Genomic DNA, 26,628 nt, shown 5'->3' with positions numbered 1-26,628 from the left:
AGTTATGACTCACTATCGTGCATTAAATGTTTAAAATTCTTGGAATTACCAAAACAAGTTCTTTGCTGCCGTATTTGCAACATAAAATATTCACTCATGATAAGAAAGAAAAAAAAAATCGAAATAACTTTTTATTGACGATATTACTTCATAAAAAAAAGTTTATATATTTTCTAACTAAAAATACATGGATACTTTATGGTAAAATTCTATGCCCACTATTATCTCTCTCCATATATATATATATATATATATATATATATATATATATATATATATATATAAGTAACCTTGTGTTGGTATGTGAGACTTTCTCTACTAAACTACTGTCAATTCTTCGTCTACAGACTTGAAAATTGGTAATAGCAGATCTGGGCTTGTGGAATAAGTATGATTTGATTTTTAGCCAGTAAAAATAGCTGCTATGGGGTCAAAATTTAAAAAAAAAAAAAAAAAAAAAAATGGAACTTGGCAGGCATAAGTCGACTTAATATGTATTCTCTACGCATGAAAAAATGTACATCGATACGTTTAAGTGCATTACTTCTTTAAAGCTTTGATATCTATGTGTCATTAGGTCAGATGGTAGCAAATACTGACAGAGAGCTAAATGTTTTGGTTTTAATTCTAGCTGATGGCACCCAAGTCACATTTTAAAAAAAAAACTTTTGAATCACTACCATATATGGGCATAATATAATAATTAATAGAGAATTAGGTCTACAATATTAAATACGAAATCTGCATTAATAAGTAAAATATCATATTTAAGCATATTTTACGATCGAGCAATACCCGGTGGCATGCTAGTCTAACAGTTATTTTGCCATATTATCAAATTTAGGCCCAAATAGCAATCTAGCTGACATATCACTACTTGATTCATGTTAACCTTCCCCCCTCCTCCTTTCACTTTCGTATTGGTATAAATATATTTAATCTGATAATCATTGTTATGAAAATATTTCTACTCAAAACTTTTAGAGTGGATACATTTTCTATTATTTAGCAAAATTGAAACATTAAACTATTACGTGATTACTTCCTTTTAATGAAAGCAATCAAGTATTCAGCTATTTGATTTGACTTCTGAAAAAGTCAACAAAATCAATTTCTGCGTTATTTTGTTTATAACTTTTGAGACGTTGGATAGATATAGATAGTTCTTACCAAAAAAAAAAAAAAGACTGATGAAGTAAAAGTAACCGCTTCAAGAATCGTTTGAAGCGTTTATGGCAAAACTAACACTTTCAGTTTTCAAAGAGAACTGTCAGAAGAGGGAAAAAGAAGACCAAACAAGAGAGGGAGAGAGAAAAGAACAGGAAAAGAGAAAAAAAAAAAAAACGAGAGTGAGATAGAGAAATAAAATCCAGTCAAATAGCGATGAAAAAATAAGGAGATAATTCTAGATGTTCTAGTAAGTTTGAAAAAAGATTTTTTTTTTTTTTAAATTCAAAACAGCAGATTTTGAACAAAAAGTAGGGAAATAACATGCTTGCGTTATTAATCCTTATTTGTGCATTTCTTTAGTATTAATTTTAATAGTTTTTCATCACAGATAGAGACAAAACCTAAATTAGTTCAAATATGCTCTCTCTCTCTCTCTCTCTCTCTCTCTCTCTCTCTCTCTCTCAATAACCAGGCTCTATAACACTGCTTGCATGTTGTGTAGAAATTTCTGGGAAATGCTTAAGAATAAAATTTCAGAAAACCAACTTTCAAGTGCAAAAGTATAAAGAAGTCTTAAGTAATCTGCACTGAGGATTGAACCCTCAACCCTCAGAAGAGGGTCACTTAAAAGTGGATTTTTACTTAATACTTTATTCATTATGCTATAGCCATGGCTGCCAATGAAAGGGCATGCCACTAGCAGTATCAGAATTTTTGTAGGAATTTTTGACACCCCTAACACGAAACTGCGAATACAATATAAAAATCTCGTAATTTCTCTGTTAAAAGTGGGTTATTTATTTTCTTTATGGATTATACTTCCAAAATAAACTATTACAGTTGTTTTAAAAGTAATAAAAATATTTTTATTTTTTTTTTAAAACAGTAATGAATTTTCCGAACTCAATATTTTTCAATTTTTAAACTCAATATTTTTAAATTTTTAAATTTTAAAAATCTATCAAAATTTTTCTATTGATTCTATTTTTACGATATTTTCAGGGTCAATGTGAAATTTTATGTTCTTTCCAATAAACCGAATATAATATTTTAGACAAACGTTTTTTTTAAATTCACGCCCCCCCATTTTCACGCCCCCCCATTTTCACGCCCCCCCCCATTTTGAAATGTCTATTAAAAAGTAAATAATTAATTTATGTTTAATAGGTTTATATATCACAAATTGAAGAGAAAAGGTCAATAAATAATATATTCAAATTTAAAACAAAAAAAAAAATCAGTTTTTTAGAAATTTACCTGTAAAGTCCGAAGTTTAAAACCTTATTTTATAAGAACACATTTTTTCTTTTTGTCTTTTTTTTTTTTTTTTAATGAAACCTTGGTCCTTGCTCCTTTAATTGAAAAAAAAATTAGGGCTTGAATTACATTTTTCGAGGAGTTATAAGCTTAGAAAGATAGGGGGTCGAATAATTTACGCCTCTCATTTTGAAATGTCTATTAAAAAGTAAATAATTAATTTATGTTTAATAGGTTTATATATCACAAATTGAAGAGAAAAGGTCAATAAATAATATATTCAAATTTAAAACAAAAAAAAAAATCAGTTTTTTAGAAATTTACCTGTAAAGTCCGAAGTTTAAAACCTTTTTTAAAAAAAAAAAACACATTGTTTTGTTTTGTTTTTTTTTTAAATAAAACCTTGGTCCTTACTCCTTTAATTGAAAAAAAAAATTAGGGCTTGAATTACATTTTTCGAGGAGTTATAAGCTTGGAAAGATGGGGTGGAATTATTCACTATTTTCACGAAATTTCTGACACTGCTAGCATGCCACCCCCATGAATTAAATGAAGGGTTCCATGCAAATTCCTAAGTTTGACCAGAAAGATTTCAGAGTTCAACACAATATAACTGAAGACGGTAACATCAGCAGAAATGTTGCAACAAAAATACTCCAGATGAGAATAGCAGTCGAGACGTTTTTTCTTATTTTTCTGTAGCTGCTTTCTCACAAAACGTTGCTAGTGTTTCTCTATTCTATCGTTATTTTCATGATTGATTTTGAACGGAGCTCCAAACTCTTGTCCCCCTCCTCCTTCTGCCTTATAACTGTTGCTTCATGAGGGAAGACAGACAAAAAAATGTTATCACACGCGACAGTACGACTGTAACGTAACAGCCGTCAAGTCAACAGGATAATAAACGAAAACCGAACAATGATGTATATACGACTCAACACAGTCCTGAACAATTTCATTCACACGCTCCGGCACGGTTTCGAACACCTCCGTAAAAACAACACGACAATTCCGACCAACTCTGTAGATTTGAACCCGAACGTCGTTAAAGCGACACAACACGATCCCAAACGACTCAACAGGACACGTTACCAAAGCAACATCGACAGTTACTTATTGAACGCCTCCGGCGTTGGCGTTTTATAGCCCATGGACGAACTCATTTTCGCTATAGGTAGATTCGATTAAGACACTGACACACAATCCTTGCTTCCAACATTGCAAATAGTTCTCTTTTTCTACTCTATGTACCTAAAATTAAACCAAACTTCCATGAAAAAATGTTTCTTTCCAAGAACTTCTCAACTGTAGAACAGGAAGGTTTCTGAATAGACGACGACAATCGTTTTCAAGCCCAATGTCAACAAATATTTATTGTTTCATTCTGTGAATTAATCATAATTCACAATACTTTCATAGTACTGTTCCATCATCCAACTGAAAATCTTGTTAACTCTTATCCTCAAGTGGCCTTTGTCCTTGGTAAGTGATGAACCATTTATATAAAAAAAGAAAAAACAAAAACTCACTTTACCTTGAATTTTTAGTTTCAGGCATGTTCTCACCTTTAAAGCTGAATGCAGGCCTAAAATTTTCCTTCCTTACCAAGTGCTATATTTTCTCAAACCGAAAGAATTTTTTTATCACAAAAAATTGATTAAAAATATCTCTCAGACAAATTTTGTGGTATGCATCCAACAATGTTCGACCAAAATGAACCATTCTCGAATAACTACTACACCTTCACAGAGAGAGGTGCCAGAACATTTCTACCCATGAGAGTTGAGGAATGGAGAGAAAAAAAAAGCCCGAGTTTAGAACAAGAATTGGCAAATTTTATGATAAAATTGGGCACATATGAAGAATTTGTGTTTGTACTTGCTTGCGAAATCAAATAAATAATATATTTAACCAATTTTATTTATCTTACGTTGCTGAAGAAAATAACTGATTTGTTTATAAAGAAACGGAAATAAATCTTAGTGACTGTAATTTTGTAATAAAATTGTTGTTTTTTTTTTAAAGATCGTTTAATTATTTCATGCCAATCAATTTCATAGTAACGAGCAAACAATGAGCAAATATTAATGTGAAGGCGAAAAACAGACTCGTATAGCTCATAATTCTTTAATTTTGAAGAACTCAAGGAAGAGAACAGCAAATAAATTTCTTTTCATTAGACAAAATGAATCCTCCAAAACAAAAGTTTTTACCGCTATTATTTCTCCTTAATAAGGTTAAAATAAAGATATGATCATGCTAAAGCTTATCAATCAGGGCCCTACGGACAAACTTATCTTTAGTTGACCTTTGACAACTAAATATTTTCGTTTACTAGCCAAATAGAAAAGTTAATAGCCAAACCCACATGAGTTTTAGAATATGACATCTTCGTTCTGTGATGACTATGTACATCATAAATATTTTTCTGTATATATTTTTTAAGTGTAATTCTAAATCTACAAAAAATTTTATGTTGATACTTGAAGGTATAAACATTCTAATTTCTTCAGATGTTTTTTTTTCAAACAGCCTTCGTTAAAAAAAAAAAAAAAAAAAAAAGAGTATATTGTTTTATCAAACTTTTGTTTAAATAATTTAACTTCGTTTTATAAAAAAAAAAAAAAAAAAAAAAGTTGAAAAGACATTTTTCACTCCGTAGTGAGCTTTGGAAGATTGTCAGTAAAAGAAATGCAATCACCAAAAGATAAACGTTTCATTATTTCTAGTCGCCACTTTGGAAAAAAAAAAAAAAAAAAAAACACTCGCAAATGCGACTGTTTCACTCGCAATGTGTAGCCCTGTCAATGTTAAAAGGCCACCCAAGGACAAGGGTTAAGATTATCAAGTGGCCAGTGAGACAACACCTTGAGGGTTGATGATGACGTTGATGAATTTGATTCATTTAATTTTGATCATCTCGCTACCACATGAAGGGTGAATTAACAACCTGTTACCAAGGGACCAAGTCAGGAGATGGTAGCAAAGGTCTGTGGCCAGTTAGAGGTAATTTGGCAAAATACAATGGAAACGGATAAGAACTCAGATGTGAAGAAAGTATAATTGGACGGTGAGGCTATTTAGATTGTCCATAAATTTGTTACCTTGGTGATACAATTGGAGCACAAGTAGGAGCAGGTGTTGGCATGATCGCAATCGTTTGAAGTAGATACAGTATATTCAAGAACTATGAAATCTTACGGTTTTCACACGTTAGAAATATATAGGTCGGCAGAGAATTTAATTCTTATTATGTGTGCTATAAATTATTTGTTAGTTTTATTTATTTTTTTGTTTATGAATTCCTGGCTTGACTAGTTCGAACCCCCCCCCCCTGCGTTTTTCTTGTCATCATAATTCAGTAGCTGAACGATTATGTCATTTCTCATGATCCCCGGTAATTTCTCTTTTGGATAAAAATGAACAAAAACATAAAAATAAAAACGTGTGTGTGGGGGTGTGTGTATATATATATATATATATATATATATATATATATATATATATTTTTAGCAAAAATGGTAATTAGTAAACACCTGAAGAAAGTGCTCGATACTATTGTAGAGCAAATATATGTTTGATTTTTTTTTTATTATTACCCTTTTATATGCTTAGTTACACATGTTTCGGTTACCGAATCGTATTAAATGATCCAGTAACTTCAGACATTACAGAAATTTCTATGTCTGATGAAGTTTAACTGGATCATTAATATGATTCGGTAACCGAAACATGTGTAACTACGCAGATAAAACAATAATAAAAAGGAACACAAACACACACACACACACACACACTACCTGATTTCGCTGGCTTTCTCCCGTTTTGCAGAGTCTCGCTATGTAAAATACGTGAGAAAGTGCTGCATAAACATTTTGATAATTTCAATACAAATTTATTTCTCTTATAAAAATTGTAAAAATAAAGAAAAAAAAAGAAAGGAATTATAAATTTGTTTGGGCGATGGTGTATGGCGAGGAGATGATTTGTTTTTAACTTAAAAATAAATTGTGACTTGTTGAAAATCACGCCAGACTCCCCAAAGGAAAGGAAGGCAGTTGAGTACATACAAATGTTGAATATTTATCCCTGAAATGAAATGCATACGAAAATAAAAACTATCATCGAAGTAAAAAAAAAAAATATTAATAAAATGTCCATTTTCAAAACAGGCTAATAAGTTAATCATGCGATTATATACTTATATATTTGTAATCATCGACATACACAGTCCTGTTTCGTTGTATCACAACTCATCAGTGCCGCTAGACTAGCACTTCTCCCAAGCTGAGGATTGAACCTAGAACCATCTCGTTGATAGTCAGCAGTTCTACCGATCGATCCACGGGAGCGGTGCCCGCAAATAACCTCGCCAATAAAGATGGGGCTTTTATTGATTAAAGTTGAATTAACTTAAAAAAAGGACAGTTTGACCTTACTGTTAGTGTGGGAAACGCGCCTACTTTTCACACACACACACACACACATCATTGACCTATTTTCAAACCAGGCAGACAGTACCAGCTGTCAACAAAACAAGGAAAAACCTGAATATCAAATATTAAGTCTACACCTTTTGTAAATTATGTAAAAAAAAAATTATGTTCCACAAGTGTTCGCACTAATATTCATATAAAATTATACAATTATGGCAGTATAAATCTATATTTACATAACTAATCTATCTCCCCCATTTTTTTATCTCTTACATTAAGTAGCTTCATACTTTGTTTGAAGCTACTTTCATAAAAAAAAAAAAAAAATCCGAATTCATTTCTAACAGCAGGGTTTGTCTGACTTCCTATTTGTTTTTTAAAACGGTTTCGTTTCTAAGACTAGAAAAAGACATTAAAAAAAACCCCCAAAAAACCGTTAACGTTGGGGTGACAGCACAAACGCATTTATTTAAAAATACACAAATAAAAAATAAGAACTTATATGTACGATTTAAGATCTAAAATGAGAATAAAAGAAACGTTGCATTAAATAAAAGTGTTTTCAAGGTTTTTGAGATGATTGATAATTTTATTTTACTAACGATTACAAGCTCCAACTGTCATTTGAGCAGTTGGGTTTCGATCCTGGCTGAGGTAGTTGCTTGTCTAGCGCACTGATGAGCTGTGAAACAGCGAAACAGTACTGTATATGGATGACTATATATCATTCAAACACTACCGTGTTTTGAAGTTAAGTGGCGTTTTAGTCATTTAGTATAGAACCGCTTTAAAGCTTCATTGCTCACTCATTTTTCAACTAAATTTAAAACAATTATTACAGTTTATAGATCACCTTCTCAGCTATATTTTGTAAAAAAAAAAATTTAATTTTCATTCAGTAAAAGAAAAGTTATGATGAATTTCCGGTGTTCAAAATTGTAAAAATAACCGTAAGGAAGTGAGCGACTTTTTTATGACTGGTTTCCATAGCAATCACGTCACTTCAGCGGCTACTGTTGCTACTAATTAACTGTCGCGAAAAGAGAAGTAACAAGTGAAACAGAGAATGGAAAACATGAAGGGAGATAATTGGGGGGGGGGGAATATTATTGAAAGTAGACGAGTGCTGTACATTGTTATTAACATATGTGTTTATGGGGGCCAAAAAATAAGACTGAAATTAAAAAAGAACAAGTGAATTTATTGGAAGCCTGGAAAAATCATAGATTACAATAGAAAAAATGCGAGCATGAAAAGTAATATGCTTAAGCTTAAACATGGAAAAGTAAGGCCTATTTTTTAAAACTGGAAAAGAAAAAAACAAGACATTTTAGTAAAAAAATAGAATAATAAACTTATAACTTAAAATATTGCAACATTAACATTTTTTTTAATCCAGTTTATAACATTATATAATCAATTCTTATTTGCTGTAATATTTTTAAGTTATAATTTTATTTATTTTTTTTTTTTTACTAGAAATATCTTGTCCTTTTCTTTTTCAGTTTTAACAAACTAGTTTCTTCACTTTTTCATGTTTAAGCTTAACCACATTACTTTTCATGCTCGCATTTATCTATTGTATATATATATATATATATATATATATATATATAAATTAAATGTAATTTGTAGAAGGCAGTATAATGCAGATGGTGTAACAGAGAGAAGCAGATGAAGAATAGTTTTATTAATACAACTACAAATACACTTCATATACACCTTTTATCGATTTTTGCATTGTGATTACCTGCGGCAGATGGTCTGATGGAATATCCGTATTCTATAATTATTTCAAAGAAAGAATCTTTTCGTCAGATAAGTAAACACTAACAATCTTGCAGAAATTATTACCTGAAAATGTATTGAAAATATTTTTATTTCATTTTATTTCAATATAATTATATAATTTTTTAAGTGTGGGACTTTCATAAAATCAACAGTATTTATTCATATAATTATTATTTATTGGCCCACCGATTAGTCAGATTTGGACCTTAGAATTCATCTGCGTCTGTTCGTTTCCAAAATTCTCATAAACTACTCGTTACATTTTTCTGAAATTTTGCCTGAAGTTACAACTACCCAAGGGAGGAAATTAACATTCTCGGATTTTTGATTAAAAATTCTGGTTGCATCCCAAGGAGGGTCAAAAATGGCCAAAAATGGCACTTTTGGGGACATAGAATCTTTTCCGACCATTAGATTTTGCTGAAAATTATCCAAAGGCAAGACCACATGGATATACATCTGGGAAACATAATATTTGACGCTGGGAAAATTTTGGGGCTTGAGTCCCAGAGTGTGAAAAAAAAAAAAAAGACACCTTTTCGGGCTAATTTTTATTTTTCTCCTAACAATTTATACTTGTGCCTAAATGGGGGTTTTAAATGATAAATAATATGATAAATAAAGCATCGTTTTGTCATGCAAGGGTGTCACTTTGGCTGTTTTAGCTTAATATTTTACATCAGGCTAGGGGGTAAAATGGTCAAAATAGGTAACAGTTTTACGACTGATTTTGGCTAACAGTACAAGGGAAGTAACTCTTGTAGACTCGATTTTACAAATATTGATTATATATTCGTAGATTGAACTTTAATACATGCGATTGGTTTACAAATATAAGGTTACAAACTAGTAAGCAGGCAACTCATTTTTTAAAAGTGCCTTCTACACATGAAGATCCAACCTTTAACTATATCCTCGTTGGAAGGCAATTAAATAACATGTCAATTTGGATTTGTTTTGCAATCCAAATAAACTATGCATTTATTCCAATTCCTGTTTGTTACCTGTGAATGTTAGGCTGACGAGTTTAAATAATAAACCCTCAGCTGGCGTTTCATAGGCAGTCATGAAGATTTCGTCAGTGATAAGAACCTTTAGAATTTTGTACTTTTTACGTAATCATTTAGAGTTTTACTAGAAAAGTGTCTTTCTTTGATTCTGCCATGAAAAATAGAAAGATGAAAAGCCGTGCGAAGTGTGGTGCCGTTTATTTTACTGGCTGCAGTACCAGTGGAAGCTGCAACAAAAACAGCTGGATGTTCCATATCCTTTGGGAGAAAGTGTTCGCTTGAGGTAATCAGCTATAAGGTTAATCACGTGACTCTTTCCAGTCTCACCACAAAAACATGACAAAGGCATCAGTCGGCAGGGGGGGACATATAGTTTTTGGCTTTTTTTTTTGTGTGTATTTATAAATGAATCGTATTTTAAATATAATTATTGTTTATTAATATTTTATTTTCCGCGTTACCGTTGAAGAAACGGTTAAACAACAGAATTTAAATTAATTTACTGACGGGAGATTAATAGTTTAACTAATCTAATGACGATAACCTTGGGTGATTAATTAATTGATCATTATACTGCATGTGTGCATGCGTTCAATCGCACAATTACTATATCATCTACACATATACATGCACTCATTCACACACACACACACACACACACACACACGTATTTGATTAGTTATATGCTGTAATGTGTTGTATATTATGTGAACTATTATATTGAGTGAGTTTTAATTTAATCCAGATGTATTATTCTAAGTCAAGTGTATTGTATTTATTTAATTTTAAGGTGCTCATGCAGAGAGTGATCCGCGCTATTTTTTAAATCGTATTTCCACGTTTAATTAAAGTTTTATGATATGTTTTTTATACAATTGTAAAGTATAGAATATGTACAAAACACCCTCTCCTCCCCATGTTAAGAATGGCTTTTTAAATTATAACATTATTATTTCAGCACGGATCACTCTCCACATGAGTACCAATGTTAATTAATTTGCTATCTTTTAATATTTTTTTTAACTTATTTTATTTCATTTATATATTATTTTCTTAATAATTATTTACTGAACGTGTTATGATGTAATCGGTTGAAAATAATTTTAATTCTTTTATTTATTCAAATTTATGTATTTATTTTTATGGTTTATTTGTTATGTGTTAATGTTATGCTTATTTGGAGAAATTAATTAAACTATATAAACATGTATGAGCGCATATACAAGTACCCCCTTCCCCCACACACATATAAATCAAACCACATACATATGAGCGCCTATACATGCACCCACATATACTCATATGTGCTGGTCTGGACATAACTCTCTTTCTCTCACACACACACACACACACACACACACACACACACACACACACGGGTCACTATTTGATTGTTGCATATTGTTATTAATAGATTTGTAAAATGGACCAGTTATTTATATATTAGTTTTATTTTATTCATTATTTCATTATAATTTATTATATTATTTGGCTGATAGTAGTAGACGTATTCAATTAAAATTTGAATGACTATTAAGTAATGCTAAATAAATAGGTGTATTCAATTAATATTTGAGTGGTTATTTATTAGGTAGTACTGATTAAATGGTTCAATCTTATATTATTTGTTGTTTTTTATTTTCATTTTTATAATGGTGGGATTGTGCGAGTTAAATTAAGAATGAGGAGCCTAGTTCATATTGGCAATTAATCTCGGGATGCAATTTAGCAATCAGAATTGATTATTTGATTCAAAGATTACCAATGTTGCGTTCAGTGGCCAAGATATCTACTCTGATGGATTTGTTCGCATTGTTGCATGTGTGGAAGTGCCTGTGAAAAGAAGAGGCCTGTGTTTGTAAGTGTTCCTTGATTCTAACATGCAAGTATCTCACTGTGCTACCAATGTATGATTTGTTACATGTGGTGCATTGGATGCAATACACGCTGTATGTATGATTGCACATGTTAGTGCTGTTCATTGGGCAGTTTGCTAGGGTGCATTGCTATAGTGGATGTTGCATCTTGATAATTATTGTCGCAGTGATGGCCCAGTGTGTATTAATTGTATGTCCAAACCCTCTCTATGGATAGCCCTGCAAATAGTAGCTGTTTTGATCCTGCCATTGAAATGGTGCAGTTTCAGGAAGCATGTGTTAGAGAAGGTGTGCCGTGTCCGATTTCGGTGTTTGTTAAGAATTTTCAATGGTTGATGTGAGGCATTCATTGGTCTCTAATACTTGGTGGAATTTACTAGTGCAGGTGTTTTTATCAGCTTCATTGCATTTATTGCAGATGCGTGTCATTTCATTCTTCCTATAGCTTACTTTAGCTTTACGAGGAAAGGCAGATTTGTAATGTATGAAGAGGTATCTACAGGTGGATTTCTTATAGAATTTGGTGAATAAATATCCACCTTCAGAGATGTATAGGCTGAAGTCTAAAAGTGCCAAGGATCCAGAATTGTCAGGGTGCTCGATAGTGAACTCAATGCGTGGGTCTGTGTTGTTGAAGATGTTAAAAATTGAGATCGCTTCCTCCTGAGACAGATCTAGAATAAGAATATTGTCCACGTGTCTTGTGAAGATATAGGAGTCACAAGAGATGAGAGCACAGCATTCTAGTTTATCCATGAATGTGATGGCGAGCAGTCCTGACAGGCTGGACCCCATAGGCAATCAACGCAAAATCAATGAACGGTTACAATATCACAAAATGATTTGCGGCAGCAAAAGAATCTCGTTTCTCTTATCAACTAAAGTAGTTTCAGTTCTCTTGGTTTCATTTTATGTTTTTAGTTTTGTATTTATACTTATATTTGAATTCATCTGTAACTGGTCAGAGTTATCTAGTCATGTGAGTTGATTTCCCCACTTAATGGTTTTTCTTTTTCTTATTAAGCAAAAATATGCCACCTTCTCCTGTTACATTAGATATACAAACAAAATTATGTAAGTTTTCTAACGAACAGCTGATTTTTTATCAATCTATACTATTCCCACCTCATGCCTCAAGGCAGAAGTCAATACCTGGGAGGATACTATCACAATAACAGAATAGAATACTACACTAACACCTAAAGGAGAAGGCACCTCCCCAGATCAGAAATGCAAGTAACCAATAGCAAAAAAGAAAGCTGAATGAATTTCTCAATCTGGATGGGGGAGGGCACAGCTGTGTGTGCATGTGTGTGTGTGTGTGTGTGTGCACAGAGACGATAGCGCAAAAGACATTTCTTTTTCCATAAACAACTAAGCAGCTTCAACTGAAAACACCACCGAGTGTGCATGTGGAAAGGAGACAGGAAGTCATTCTTCGACGAACAAAGTCATCTAATTCCGTTATCCCCTTAATAAATCGCTTGAACATTTCCAGAGAGAACTGTCACGAGAGGGAAAAATATGCTTTTTCTTATTTACCAAACATAAAAAAAAAAGAAAACAGATTTCAATCAAAAAGTGAAGGCCTCAAATTCATGAGCATCTCCAGCAATGTAAGCAAAAATAAATTTTTTATGGATTAAAAAAAAAGAAAAAAAAGGAAATTTTCAAAAAAAAAAAAAAAAAAAAAAAAAAAGAGAATTCACATCTCTGCCACACGTTGCAACAAAATTTCAACTAAGGATGTATCCGACTCTTATACGGGTAAAGAATTGCAGCAGTAGTCAAGTACTATCTGGAGTGATAGAAAGATCCAATCATTGCATCAGTACATGGTCAAGGTGTGTTTCTTTGCACTGGATCACTACCACCCATGCAATAACAAGTGAGAGTAAAAGGGAAATGGGATGGACAAAAAATAATGGGAGGATGGAAAGGCAGGAGTGCATTGAACACAAAAGACAGTGAATTTCGTGACTTATATTGCATTCTTTATTCAATCACACCCAAAACTGAATGAAATCGTATTTCAGGAGCTGCTGTAAGTGGTCCATTGTTTGAATGTAAATACATGTTATTGTCATATAAATGCTGTCAGTTTTTTTTGCTTTTTTTTTTCTATTTTGATTTGTATGAATTATTTAACATTTCTCTTGTAGTCACTTTTGAGAGAAAAGGCATATTTCTTTTACTTTTAAAATGTAATCATCACGACAGCCAGATTTGTAGGAAGCCAAGGTACATCATATTTAGATCTAGGGTTCGAATTGTTTGATCGGTAGTACGGTTACTTAATTTCCATACTGACGAGCATAAAATCCGTGAAACATGTGCATGAATAGAAGAATATTTATTACATTAAATAATAATTGAATATAATTGAGCACTATGCAATGCTGCATCATATCCTTGCCTTTACATTGCAGGCGGTCAGGGTTTTGTAATCATTCATTCTCAAGAGGCTGAGTGTTTTCTATTGGACCGAGGCTGCTTCTAAATCAAGAAATAGCGCCTCAGAAGTGGGATCCTCATGTCAGTAGGAGAATAGAGGTTCTGTAGCCCTCTGCCAACCGTTTATACGTTAGATCCATACACATACTTCCAGTTTGCATAATTAATGAAAACAAAGATAAACAATTATTATATTCTTTAATAAAAAAAATATGAACCATTCTCCTTACAGATTTTATAAATTTTTATGTGGTTATTTAAAACTGTTTCAGATTATCATAAATTGTAGTACATCATATTATTATTATTATGTCAATAACATAGTACACGAAAAGCAAATGAAAATTAGCTAGTCAGAAGCAAAGTTTGCTTTGTCAGCTTAAATGCTATTTGGGTTTGACTTTAAGAATCTGACAAGATAACTCTGTATCTTAGATTAACACACAGATACATTTCTTGTTTGTATTGTTGATCAAAATACAAATCTATATAGTAAACTATTTTTTAAGTATTAATTACGTTTATTTAATTAATTTGCACTACATAACGGTTGGCCTTTTCCCAACTTTGTTCAGCAACTTAAACTGAAAATATAAGGCAACTCTATTTCAATTTTGTATATTCTCCGACAAATTTTATTTTATCGAAATTAATGCAAACATGTTTTTTTCACTCAAAATTGCGTTAGCTTTACTAAAAAGAAAATATGTGAAGAATAATTTTCTTCAATTTTTTTTCTACTTGTTTAATTTTGCTTCTTGAACGTTGCGGCAATTGTATACCTCTACATAGCTTCTACTGCTTTATAATCAGTATAAAGTAAAACATTGATATTTCATGAAAAAATAACAAAAAAAAAACAAATCATATCTTCAAACAGAAATAATTCACTTTGAACTATTGCCAAATACTTTTTATGTGTACATTTTTTGCAGATAAAAAAAAAAAAAGGTTTACTTAATTTTAAAGAAACATTTCCTATTTACTTACCTCTCCACATGGGCAGAGTAAGACACAAATCGTTTTTTAATGTACTGACCCCCCCCTCCCGAAAAAAAGAGGCACTTTTGTTTCAATCTAGAATTACCTTTCTTCTTTACAGACAGTGCATGAAAGGCCAAATGCAGTACCAAAACAGATAACACACTTTGTTCTTAACCAAAAGACCAAAAAATTTATAAAATATGTATCTATTTTTAAAAAATATATACTTTCAACTTACATGAGATTTTAATTCTAGTATTGATATCGTAAAACTAGAACCTTAACAAAATATACTCTGCCTATTCCGCGTTTGTCAACCAAACAGGTTATTATTTCCATAAGGACAGGAAAACTAAAAAAAAAAAAAATCAACTTTTTAATAGTATATGGATTACAAAACATTAATAATAACAATCTTCCATAATTCTGAGAAGTTTCAGTGCATTTTCCTCCTCCTTAGTCAAAAAATAATTGGAATTGACAAGTTTTGAAATTTATAAGTAATCTAATGATGGTTGGTGAGATTAGAGTTTTTTGAGTGGGACTCGTAAGAATGCTAAGAGTTAGAGTTGAGTTTTTAATTTTGTTTCATTGTCGACCGTCTAATTCGAGAGACAACACCGAGTAGATCAAATGAGTTTTAAACAAAAACAGCAAAAGTTTGTTTCTTGTGTTTAGATTATTTTATGACTGTAATTCTGTTCCTAACAAGCTTGGAAATTGCCAGACAAAAGAAAATAATGCCACTGGAAAGACAAAGAAATTGGAATTGGAGAAAATAGACATTAAAACGAATCACCGGAAGTTGTTTAAAAAAAAAAAAAAAGAAAAGAAAAAAAAAGCTAACCCTCCAAAGAATCAAACAGTCTGAAGATCAGAAGATTTAATAAAGCAGATAATTGGTAATCCCAAAGAGTCTAGGGCAGAGATTTGGTAATCCCAAAGAGTCCGGGGCAGAGATTTGTAAATTCTAGGGAGTTGGAGTTGGATATTTGGCAATTCTAGGAATAAAAAATTTGAATTCTAAGAGTTTGTGTAAAACTTTATACCTTTAAAACTACAGCCTGAATCTATCATTATTCTACTGATATAGTTGTTTTTTTTTAAAATACTTATTTCAGATAAAACATTCAAAGTGGATACTTTTCTTTCATTTATTAAAAAACAATCATGTGTCTAACTGTCCTCGTGGTGAGGCAGATGGGGACACACATAGATTTGTTAGAGTGTTTGTGGTTCTTTTTCCCTTCAATAGTTGCATGAATTCGGCAAAAAAGTATACGCAATCACTGCTTTCCAGTAGCTCATACGCTTGCCCTTTAGCTTAAACGCTTAGAGATCATTCCTATTTTCCTCCTTTTCACTACTATCGTAGACGTTTAACAATTGCATTAGAACAAGCCCCCCCCCTCCCCTTATCTGACAACTATGCTTTTCGTTATGGACACATACACAAAGATTCTCCTTTTTGTTTTTTCCTTGAGAGGGAGTGATTGACTTAAATCGAAAATATTCATGCGATTTAAAAAGAATGAAAAAAAGTTTTTGTCCAAAATTTTCTCAATGTTGAAAAACAAAAATATTATGAAAAAAAAAAATATTTAAAAAAAAAATATTTAAAAAAAAAGTATTTTTAAAAAATCACAAAAATTGATCAATTAGTTTATTTTTAAATAAGAAAATAAAATTTTATGAGTAACTGAAGAGCGGCCGTCTTGTTCGTCATTTTGAAAACAATCTTTAAAAAAGGTGGTAACTCAACAATGATATAAACTTGCGAGATGTTGTAATGCCAACGAATTCTCATTAATCGCTTAATAAATGATTTTCTTCATAAAAAATAAAACTACTTGATCAATTAACGTGATTTTTGGAATATAGTATTTTCGTTTCGTCGCGAGTACGTACAACAAATTTTATCTTTTTTTTTTTTTTTTTTTTAAAGAGAAATTCTGAACAAGAACAAAAAGGCATGAAAAATACATTACTCCAGACCAACGCCGGGTAGCGTTTCATTATCCTAAAAATAACTTTGTTTAAATAAAATACTCCACTAAAACCATGTACTAATGTCAATAAAATCGTTATGCTGATATGTTAGTTTTTTGCTCTTTAAATTTTCTCTTTTCTCTAGTTTAAAACAAATCCCCTCTCCCCCCCACTCACTTTCTCCTCGGTTTACATTGTTGTCTGAAGCAGTGGTTATGTCAACAAAGAATACGATTTGCTTTTAGCATTACGCAGTGGCCAAGTGGAAAACTTACTTGAAACCGACTACGCGAAATACATGCAACACGGGCGAGCAAAGAATCTCAAGTTGCTCCACACAAAACAACTTGTGACGCAAGAAAGAAGAAAAAAAAAAGAAAGAAAGAAACAGAAAAACAAAATTGAAACAAACGATATCAACAAACAGCAATTTTGCCACGTGTCTATTTGCAAAAGACGTGTAGAAATTTGGTTGCTTTGTTTTTACATTTTCCGAAAAAAAAAAAAAATACCAACTCTATTTACGGCAAATATGTTCCATAAACACTTAATTTTCGCAGGGGTGGGGATTAAAAGCAAAAATTCAAATTTTGCGTAACAAGTCTGTTTCACATAAAATATTTTCCAGTCATTCTTTTGCCATACTGCTAGATAATCCCCATAGCACACTCATGTGTAACAACTAGAAAAAAATGCAGTGGCTATATGTACAACGACACGGACTGACAATCTATGTGCGTCAAGTGCGAATCCAGTTTGTTCCACAGAAACAGTTTTATTGTGTTTAACCTTCTGCAAAGGAGATAACTAAAATTACACAACATTTATGCGATGAAAATTGCGTTGAGTTGATACGCTGTAAAACCGACAGGACCAATCATTGGCCTTTCTGTCTGTCTGTCTGTCTCTCTCTCTCATTCTTTTAATAGAAATGAGTGATTAGTGATAACGTACGTACGACTAGGTGTGTCAGATTTTTTTTTTGGGGGGGGGGTTGACACACCTAACACAAAACTGCGAATAAAATATAAAAAAACTCGTAATTTCTCTTTTTAAAGTGGGTTGTTGTTTATTTTCTTTATGAAATATACCTCAAAATAAATTATTAAAGTTGTTTAAAAAATAATAGAAATATTTTTTATTTTTTAAAAAACAGTGTTTACAAAGTGCCTACGCGCGTTCATGCAGCCATGTTTTTTACGTAATGAAATCAACTGAATTTTATGAGTTAAATTTTTTTCAATTTTTAAAATTTAAAAATTTATCAAAATTTTTCTAATGGTTCAATTTTTACGATATTTTCAGGTTCAATATGAAATTTTATGTTCTTTCCACTAAACCGAATATAATATTCTAGACAAGCGTTTTTTTTTAATTATTATTCACCCCCCTCTCCCATTTTGAAATGTCTATTCAAATGAAAATAATTAATTTTCTCACCTCAAATTTATATATCACAAATTGAAGATAAAAGATCAATAAATAAAATAAGCTGATTTAAAACAACAACAAAAAAAGAACAGTTATTCGCAAATTGACCTGTAAGGTCCAAAGTTTAAAACCTTTTTTTTTAAAACCACGTTGAATTTTTTTTGCTTTTTTTTTTAAGTGAAACCTTATAATCTTGTTATATTGTCCAGAAACTTTCGTAGAATTACAATTTTTTCTATTTCATTCAATGTTTTTTTGTAGATATTTAAAAAAAAAAAAAATTACTCCATAAAGAAGAAATAAAATATATTAAATCAAAAACTCATGTATTTCTTATGTCTTTGAGAGAAGAAAAAAAAAATTTGTCGAGTGTTTTTTTTTTTTTTTTTTTTTTTTTAAAGGCAAAAACTGATAAGACAAATGTGATTATTTTTTACATACGGTGACACATATTTCTTCATGCACAAGGCTTCACGGTTTACGCGTATGCGTTGTTTTTACGTCCTTTTATCCATCTGTATTTCAAAACAGGAAGAAACACCGTTTTGCTAACACCGGTTAATGCTTACGTAATGGCGGTCTTTTCAAATATTTCTTTAAAAAAATTTTTTTATTTAAAAAATACATGGAATATAAAATATAAATAAGGACAAATTCTCATAAATGAAGAATGGAAGCATCCATTGATTAGTATTTTATATAGGTAAGTGATTTTTTTTTAATTTATATAGATTTATTATATTTAGATAAAGTTAAAATTCGTTGAATTTTGTGAAATCTTTTTAGTTGCATGCAAGCGACTCAGTAAGTCACTCCGTCGGTCTGTCTGTAACACTTTTGTGCTTCGCCTTTTTGGTTAAGATCTGGTCTGTTGTTAATAAATGCTGTTCTAAGCTTTTTAAGCTTTTCTTGGCCTTTTGGCCAAGATCAAAGTGTAGTATCTGTTCTTACTACATGCTGTACTTATTGTGATATAAAGTGAGGGATTACTTTTCTGTATTAATTTAACGTAAAATGATCACCCACTTTACAACCAGTCAGTCTCAAATCCATTCAAGTCATTCTCCAGATGATTCAAGTTGTTTTTGAAAGATTCCAGTTATTTTTTAAGCATTCAAGTCATTCTTAAGGTCATTCAATTCATCCTTAAGTTCATTAAAGTCATTCTAAGTCATTTACTTTTTATTTAAGTCATTTCAACCCATTTTTCGGTCATTTTAGTTTATCTTTAAGAATTTCATGTCAATCCTACATTCACACATTCATTCATTACACAAGAGCATGCAACTAATGGCTATCGGCCTTGTTTAAAGAAAACCGATTAAAAAAAAATATTGTATATTTTTCAATAAAACCTTTTATTTTAAAGTTTGGTCTTTGCTCCTTTTATTGAAAAAAAAAAAATAGGGGTTAAATTACATTATTTATATTGTTATAAGCTCCGAAAGATAGCAAGTCGACATAATCACTCCTTTTTTAATAGCGAATTCTGACACTCCTAACGTACGACCACAAAATGTTTTTCCGTACTATTATATAAATAAGACGGCAATAAATTAATGTCTGAATTCACTTTTTAACGAGTATAAAATTGAATTGGATGGGAGCTAACGATGGTTAAATGGTTAACGATATGAACTAAAAACCTGACTGTGCCAAGTTCAAATCCAGTTGTACCATAGAAACACTTTCATCAAACACACGCTTGACCTTGTGTCTCACCTCTTGGAAAGGAGGTAAATAATATAACTAGAAGAATACCAGTCTTAAGATGGGTACAAATAATTTAATGAACAAGACAGTTTTTCACTATTTTTATGTCACCTTACAAAAATTAAAATCAAGATATGAGACTAAACCTTATGTCTAAAATCCTTATTCTATTATTGTTTCTTGAAAATGTCCAAAATTGAAAGCTTAAGGAGTTTTAAGAAATTGAAATTCAGAGAATGTTACTTAATTATGGTCTAATGACTGAATAAAATTATATAAATCTGATTTATTTGAATCTTGAACTGTGAGAAATACCTATTTTTTTTATAATTTATAGATGCGACAAGTATGCATAGAAGTGCACAAAATTGTGCTCCAGCATATGAGTTGGGCGTACCTGTGGCGAAAAGCGAATACCAGATGTTTTGATTGCAAATCAAAAATTTACCAATGAGTTACATCCATCCTGCCCACTGCGACTTGAATTTCCCCCCCTAACGGCTATAAAAAAACAAGCCGATAAGTCATTCGGGGCAGTTGAAAAAGATTGCTCTGTGTTACTATGTTCGGGATCATTTTTGTTTGGGATCGTGTTGTGTTGAGTCAACGGTATTGTTCAGGATCATATTGTGCTGAATCGTTTTTTTTTTTTTTTTGCCGTTCTCTCCTCCCTCCTGAACAAACAAGCTATTTCGGTCATCATGGCCTTTGACCAAAAGCTCACACCAGCATTTGATGGAAGTGAATGTGGACCGTAAATAGTAGAGTGGTTGGAGAAAGCTGAACTGATATGTCAGCTGAGTGGGGTGAAGCACATCGAGTGCGTTATTCCATTACACTTGTCGGGCGGTGCATATGCTGTGTATCAACAATTAAGTGAGGAAAAGCGGGTGGATTTGGACTGCATAAAGAAAACGCTGTACACAGCATTTGCTTTGGATCCCTTCACTGCATGGAAGCAGTTTGCAGCATGTCGCCTCCAACCAGGTGCAATGGTCGGGGTATTTTTGGCAGAACTACGTAGGCATGTGGTCCGGTTTGGCGGTGTATCGGATCAATGCTAAATCTTTCACATGTGTTGGTGAGCGCTTGTGCCATTTTAAAGAACTGCACAGGAGTTCCAGAGCAAGCTGCATTAGCTGCACGGTCGGCACAAATCACATCTAAGGCGATGTTTACTTCACGGCGGTGTTATAATTGTAACAGACTCAATCATAGGGGAAGCGATTTCTACTGGATAGTGCGACAGGCAGAGATGTCAGTATCATCCCTCGGAAAAATATCACATGCTATTGATGTCAGCAGTATGAACATATTGCTCGATTTTGTTCGAGAAACGAGCAAGGGTGCGAGAATCTCATCCCCCAAAACTGGTTTAAATGGCATATTCCTGGTTCTAATTGTTCACATCAATAAACTACCACGTACAGCTCTAGTAGATACTGGATTCACAAAGTCACTAGTCCGCAAGCCGTGTTAGAAGGAATGGACGAGGAAAGTGACCTTGGTGCTCACAACAGATGAAAGCACACTTAGCTGCTGTGGAATGGGAATGGTGCAAGTGAATCTTGGTGCAACGCAGAGCATTAGCATAGCAGTCTTAGTTGTGGATGAATACTTACTGAGATTTGATTTATTGCTTGAGCTGGATGCAATCAAGTGACTGGGAGGAGTAGCTGATCAATTTTGCTGCTATCACCATTACCAAGCCTGATTTCTCCGCAGAGTATGAACAGAACACTCGGAAGTGGACCACATCATGAAAATGGGCTGGCGACAAACAATCCACTTGTGTTGAGAAATAGACTTGAAGAGTATCCCGCCCCAACACAAATTCATGAGGAACATGACCTTGAACAGCAGATGTGGATCAATAATGGCTGGCTGCTGCCATATCCTGAGGACAAAACTTGGTCCTCCAAAAGGTCGATTCTCCCTCATGGCTGTTGTGAAGGAGAACAAACAAAGTTATGGATTATCAGAAGCTAAATGACTATGTGGATGTGCATATGGCCAACGTGAATGCTTGCTTACAAAAATTGAGGAAATGGAGACAACAGGGACCAAACGTTACAGTGCTATGATTTATGCCAAGCCTATTTGCAAGTACATGTTGATAAATCTCTTAGGCCATTCCAAACAGTAAAGATCAAGGGACAGCGATAGTGTCTTACCCGTCTCGGATTTGAGCTTAACGTTGTCCCTTTATTAATGCAGGTCATTGTTAATACTGTCCTCAGCCAGGTTAAGACCATAAATGCGGCTACTTTGTATACTGACGACATTTTTGTGAATGAAAGTGTGTTCTGCAACCCTTGTAAAATGAAGGTCAAATATGAAAAAAAAAACTGGATGGGATGACTAAGTGCGAGACCCTCTTCTTGCATGGATAATTGAAAACATTTGTTTGAGAGCAGTCCAGGACGATTCAGTGAAAGGCGACTGGTGTATCTGTGGAGAAGATGTTACAGTGTAGTTCCAATGCCACCCATCCACGCAGTCAACCCATTAATAATTGAAACTGAAGTGTGGGTGGTAGTTGGGGATCACAAAGAATGCCAGTCTATAGATTCAGCCCTAGTGTATTAGAAGCCAGGTAGGCTTGACATCCTAGAAACCTGGAACAGGGTTGCTATGAAAATAACCCATTCTGGCACTCAGTTGTACTTGACGCTGATAGACTGTGGCCCTAGCCGTTTTGCCATTTGGAGGCAGTTACACCGACTGGAATCTGCTAGCGTCATTAAGCAGTTGGAGAGTATATTTTATGAAAGGGGCAGTCGATCGAATTGTTCAGGAATAATGGCGCAGCATTTTGCGGAAAGACATTTGCTGAGTTTACACAGAATGTGTGACTTGCACATTTGATTTCGGTGTGCCCATGTACCCTCTGGAAATGGAATAATCAAGAGGTCCCATCACACAATAAAGCACACTACAGCAAGAACAAAGTGTACGATCTTAGAGGCAGTATACTGACACAAAGTCACGTCTAAAGACAAGATGATCATGACAGCATCTGCGAATGTGCTATACACTTATAGGATCTGTGTCAAGGGTGTCGATGCACTGATGGTGCCCAACACTACAGTTGCTAATCTATGGGGAAGATGTATGATGAAGTTTGGCACAGGAATGGTGACAAAAATCAATAGCCAACACTCGCTCTCAGTTGATGGAATACTACGCCACATAAAGGATGTGCACCCAGTGTGCCGACAATTGCATAATCAGTGATAAAATTACCTCATCAGATAATGAAGCCCCACTGCTGTACGAACAGATGTAGAAAGCTCCTCAGAAGATGATGCACCCAACGATCCAAAGCAGGAAGAGTTTAATCATGTGACAGACGAAGGCACCACTGAGGAAGTTCCTTAGCCTGTACCATGAAGGCAAAATACCAGGACAAAACGGCCTGCCCAAAATTGTCATTTGTGTGATCTCGGGATCAGGAAAGAGTGTGACGAGCATGTGCGGAAGAATTGTGTGCCAGTGTACGAGTCGGGCCTACCTGCGATGAAAAGCAAACCTGGAACTGTGATTGCAAATCAAAAGTCAACCAATGAGCTACATTTATCCTACCCACAGCGATGATCGAGTTTCGTCAAACGGCTATAAAAAACAAGCTAATAAATCGGGAGCAGTTGAAAAAGATTGCTCTGTGTTATTGCGTTTGTGATCGTGTCGTATCGTGTCAATTTGACGGTATTGTTTGGGATCGTGTTGTGCCAAATCGTTGGAGGTGTTTGGGATTGTGTGGACGAACCTGTACAGGACCATGCTGCCACGTGTAATATAAATACATATACATATTTATATTTCTCTTTTATTTTGGCGTTTTCTCCTCCCTCTGGAACAAACAATAGAATTACATTTTGGGATGGAGTCTACGTATGTATTCGGTATTTATTTGGATGAAAGTAAAATGCTATTCACTAAAATAATTTTTGGTACATTTATAATTTACCACACTAGAGAGACACATCAAAGTTTTCCTGAAATATGTTAGAAGCCTCGCCTACTGATGCTCGCATGTAAAACAGAAGTGTAACCGAATATGATGACGGTTTTTGTAACGATTCCGAAGATGGAAAACGAATGCGAACACGTTTATTCATTGTTACTTTGTAAAATCTTCTCAATTTTTCATTCTTCTATTTCCGCATGCATTATATGTGATTATAGATGAATAAAGCCTTATTAACTGGTTTTCATTCGTCTTCCGAATCTCTACAATTTATTCATGTATAATCACAGGTATACATCCTGAAATAGAAGAATGAAAAATTGAGAGGATTTTACACAAAGTAACAATGCTAATATGACAGTTTTGTCTTGCAAAACATTCACAGCAAGAACTCACTTTGCTACTCCAATGAAAAATAACTTTCCTTCTTCCTCTATGTGTCTAGTGTCGGGCAAAATTTCCACAGAGCTTCTTCGCAAGAGCTTTCTGTCTGTGAAACACATTGTTGCAAGACTGCCTCCCTGCAGATTATAGTTATCTTTGGGGTTTCTGACTGGATTGGTTGGTTGTTTTTGTTTTACGGCATATCAACCCTTTTCAGATTATTTAATGCCGAATCCAAAGATTTTGAAGAAAAATTTTTTAATAGAATATATTCATTGTTTTCAAGTCGGTTTCTATTTAACCCATAGTTGGGACCCTAACAGGTACTACCACTCCGGGTCAGAGTGGACCTGGGAGCAATGGCAATTAAAGGGTGGCTCCACACTTCCCAAAGGCCACAAGCTGGGGCCTCAACACTGAATATAGTTTAAGGTCATATCCAGGACCATTCTGACTGGAAGAAAGTTTTACAATCAGTCAGCAGAGATGTTTTATCTGCTAATACTTCACTGTCACTGCTCCTAGAAATGTTCATTCTGTAAAGATTCCAATCATCGCCACGATTAGGGGTTCTCGACCTGAAAATAAATTAACTCATTGAAATATGCATTTGTCTTTGTTTATTCAAATTTACCTGCCTCCTAGTCCAATCTTATTAAACCTTATCCTTGAGTGGCATTCAGCCTTGATAAATCGTGACCCTCCAGTGAAACGAAAAATTGATGATATAATTCAACCATGTAAAAGTTAAATTAGAAGTTAAAACCAGAAGAATCAAATAAAACTGATATTTTTGCATGGGTAATGTATTGGGTCGATGAGGATAGTAACGTCTCTAGGTAGTAATTCTGTTCATTCAGCTTTTAATTAAAAATCATAGCTTTTGTATTTTTATCTGATTGCAATTTTTCCTATGATTATATACGGAAAAAATACATTAATTTGAGTTTCCCTGTTCAAGAGAAAAAAAAAAAGGCCTGATCAATAGACACGCTTGCCTCAAAGCAAATCTTGTGGAAAATGATTTATGAAAATGTCAGATTTGATTTATGAAAATCAGGAAATGTCTTGGAGAGCGAAACAATAACGAATGTCTACTCTCATTTTTGCAAGAAGCGAGTTTTATTAAGTCTTTATTATAGACTAGCGATCAACGTGAATGAAGGCGAACCTCCTGCATAGTTCGGTTCTAAGCCGTTAAAAAAAAATGTAAATTTGTATAAATCGACATGGCATAACTTTGCTGATCAGTTTTGATTCGATTGTTGGGTTAGGGTTTTCATGAGATGTGCTTTTAAGATGCCAGCACACCAGGACAAGCGCAATCGACTCTGATCTACAAGAATGCGCAAGAGACTATCAGCATTCCCCACAATAAAATAATCCCTTCTCATAGAGAAGGAACACCACCACTGTTGGAGTAAACGTAAATTTATATAAATCAACATGGTATCACTGTTAATCTGCTTGATCCTGTTGTTGGTATTCAAGCAGGAGGGACCATGTGAAGGTTGCCAACATCCCAAAGTGATAGTGATACTAGGAAACCGATTAGATTTTAACTTGGTACACTCTATTCTTTAATCGGTGTCATTATCCGTTTAATCTCCGTGTTTGACCATTAATTTATGTTTGATTGCATTCCTGGTAAGCAATAGTATTAATCATTAGCAATCACAGATGTTATTGGAGGAAATGTATAAAAGTTATAAAAACTCATTTTAATTTTCTTTCGATATGTTATTTACCTCCTTGCCATGAGGTTTGACACAAGGTCAAGAGTGGACATTCATTTATTTGCGGACTGTTATCCTCATCTTCATAGTTGTTGATTCACAGCATTTTGGCCAACTATTCCTCTGGCCAGTTTGGGATACAATACTTGGCTGAAACATCGTGAAACAAAAGTCTGCAAAGAAATATACACATTACTCATCTCAAAGGATTCCAATAATAAAATAGGTCAAGAGGAATCTCTCTGATAGGCTCAAGAGTAGTGGCTGATGGACAAAAATCAGAGGCCTGCAGTATTAATGCTGAAGTCCCTTAAGGGTCCATCCTTGGCCCAACTCTCTTCCTGATCTACATAAATGATCTCCCTAAACACATACTTAAATCATTCGTTGACATCTATGCTGATGACACGACTATCTACGGCAACA

The 26,628-nt window shown here is 33.3% G+C and overlaps 1 protein-coding gene and 1 pseudogene across 10 annotated transcripts in view; one reads left to right on the top strand and one right to left on the bottom strand.

Annotated features, from left to right (window-relative positions):
• LOC145283711 (vitamin D3 receptor-like) overlaps positions 1-26,628 on the bottom strand; it is a 1,095,565-nt gene that overhangs the window by 518,397 nt on the left and 550,540 nt on the right. The gene's annotated exons all lie outside the window — the stretch shown is intronic.
• LOC145284186 (U2 spliceosomal RNA) lies at positions 19,301-19,426 on the top strand (annotated as a pseudogene).

This window comes from Euprymna scolopes, chromosome 8, assembly GCF_053919585.1.
Source record: "Euprymna scolopes isolate OS-2025 chromosome 8, ASM5391958v1, whole genome shotgun sequence".
In the NCBI taxonomy this organism is placed as follows: domain Eukaryota; kingdom Metazoa; phylum Mollusca; class Cephalopoda; order Sepiida; family Sepiolidae; genus Euprymna; species Euprymna scolopes.
Note: the sequence above shows the minus strand (reverse complement) of the source record. Positions and strands in the feature narration are given on the sequence as shown.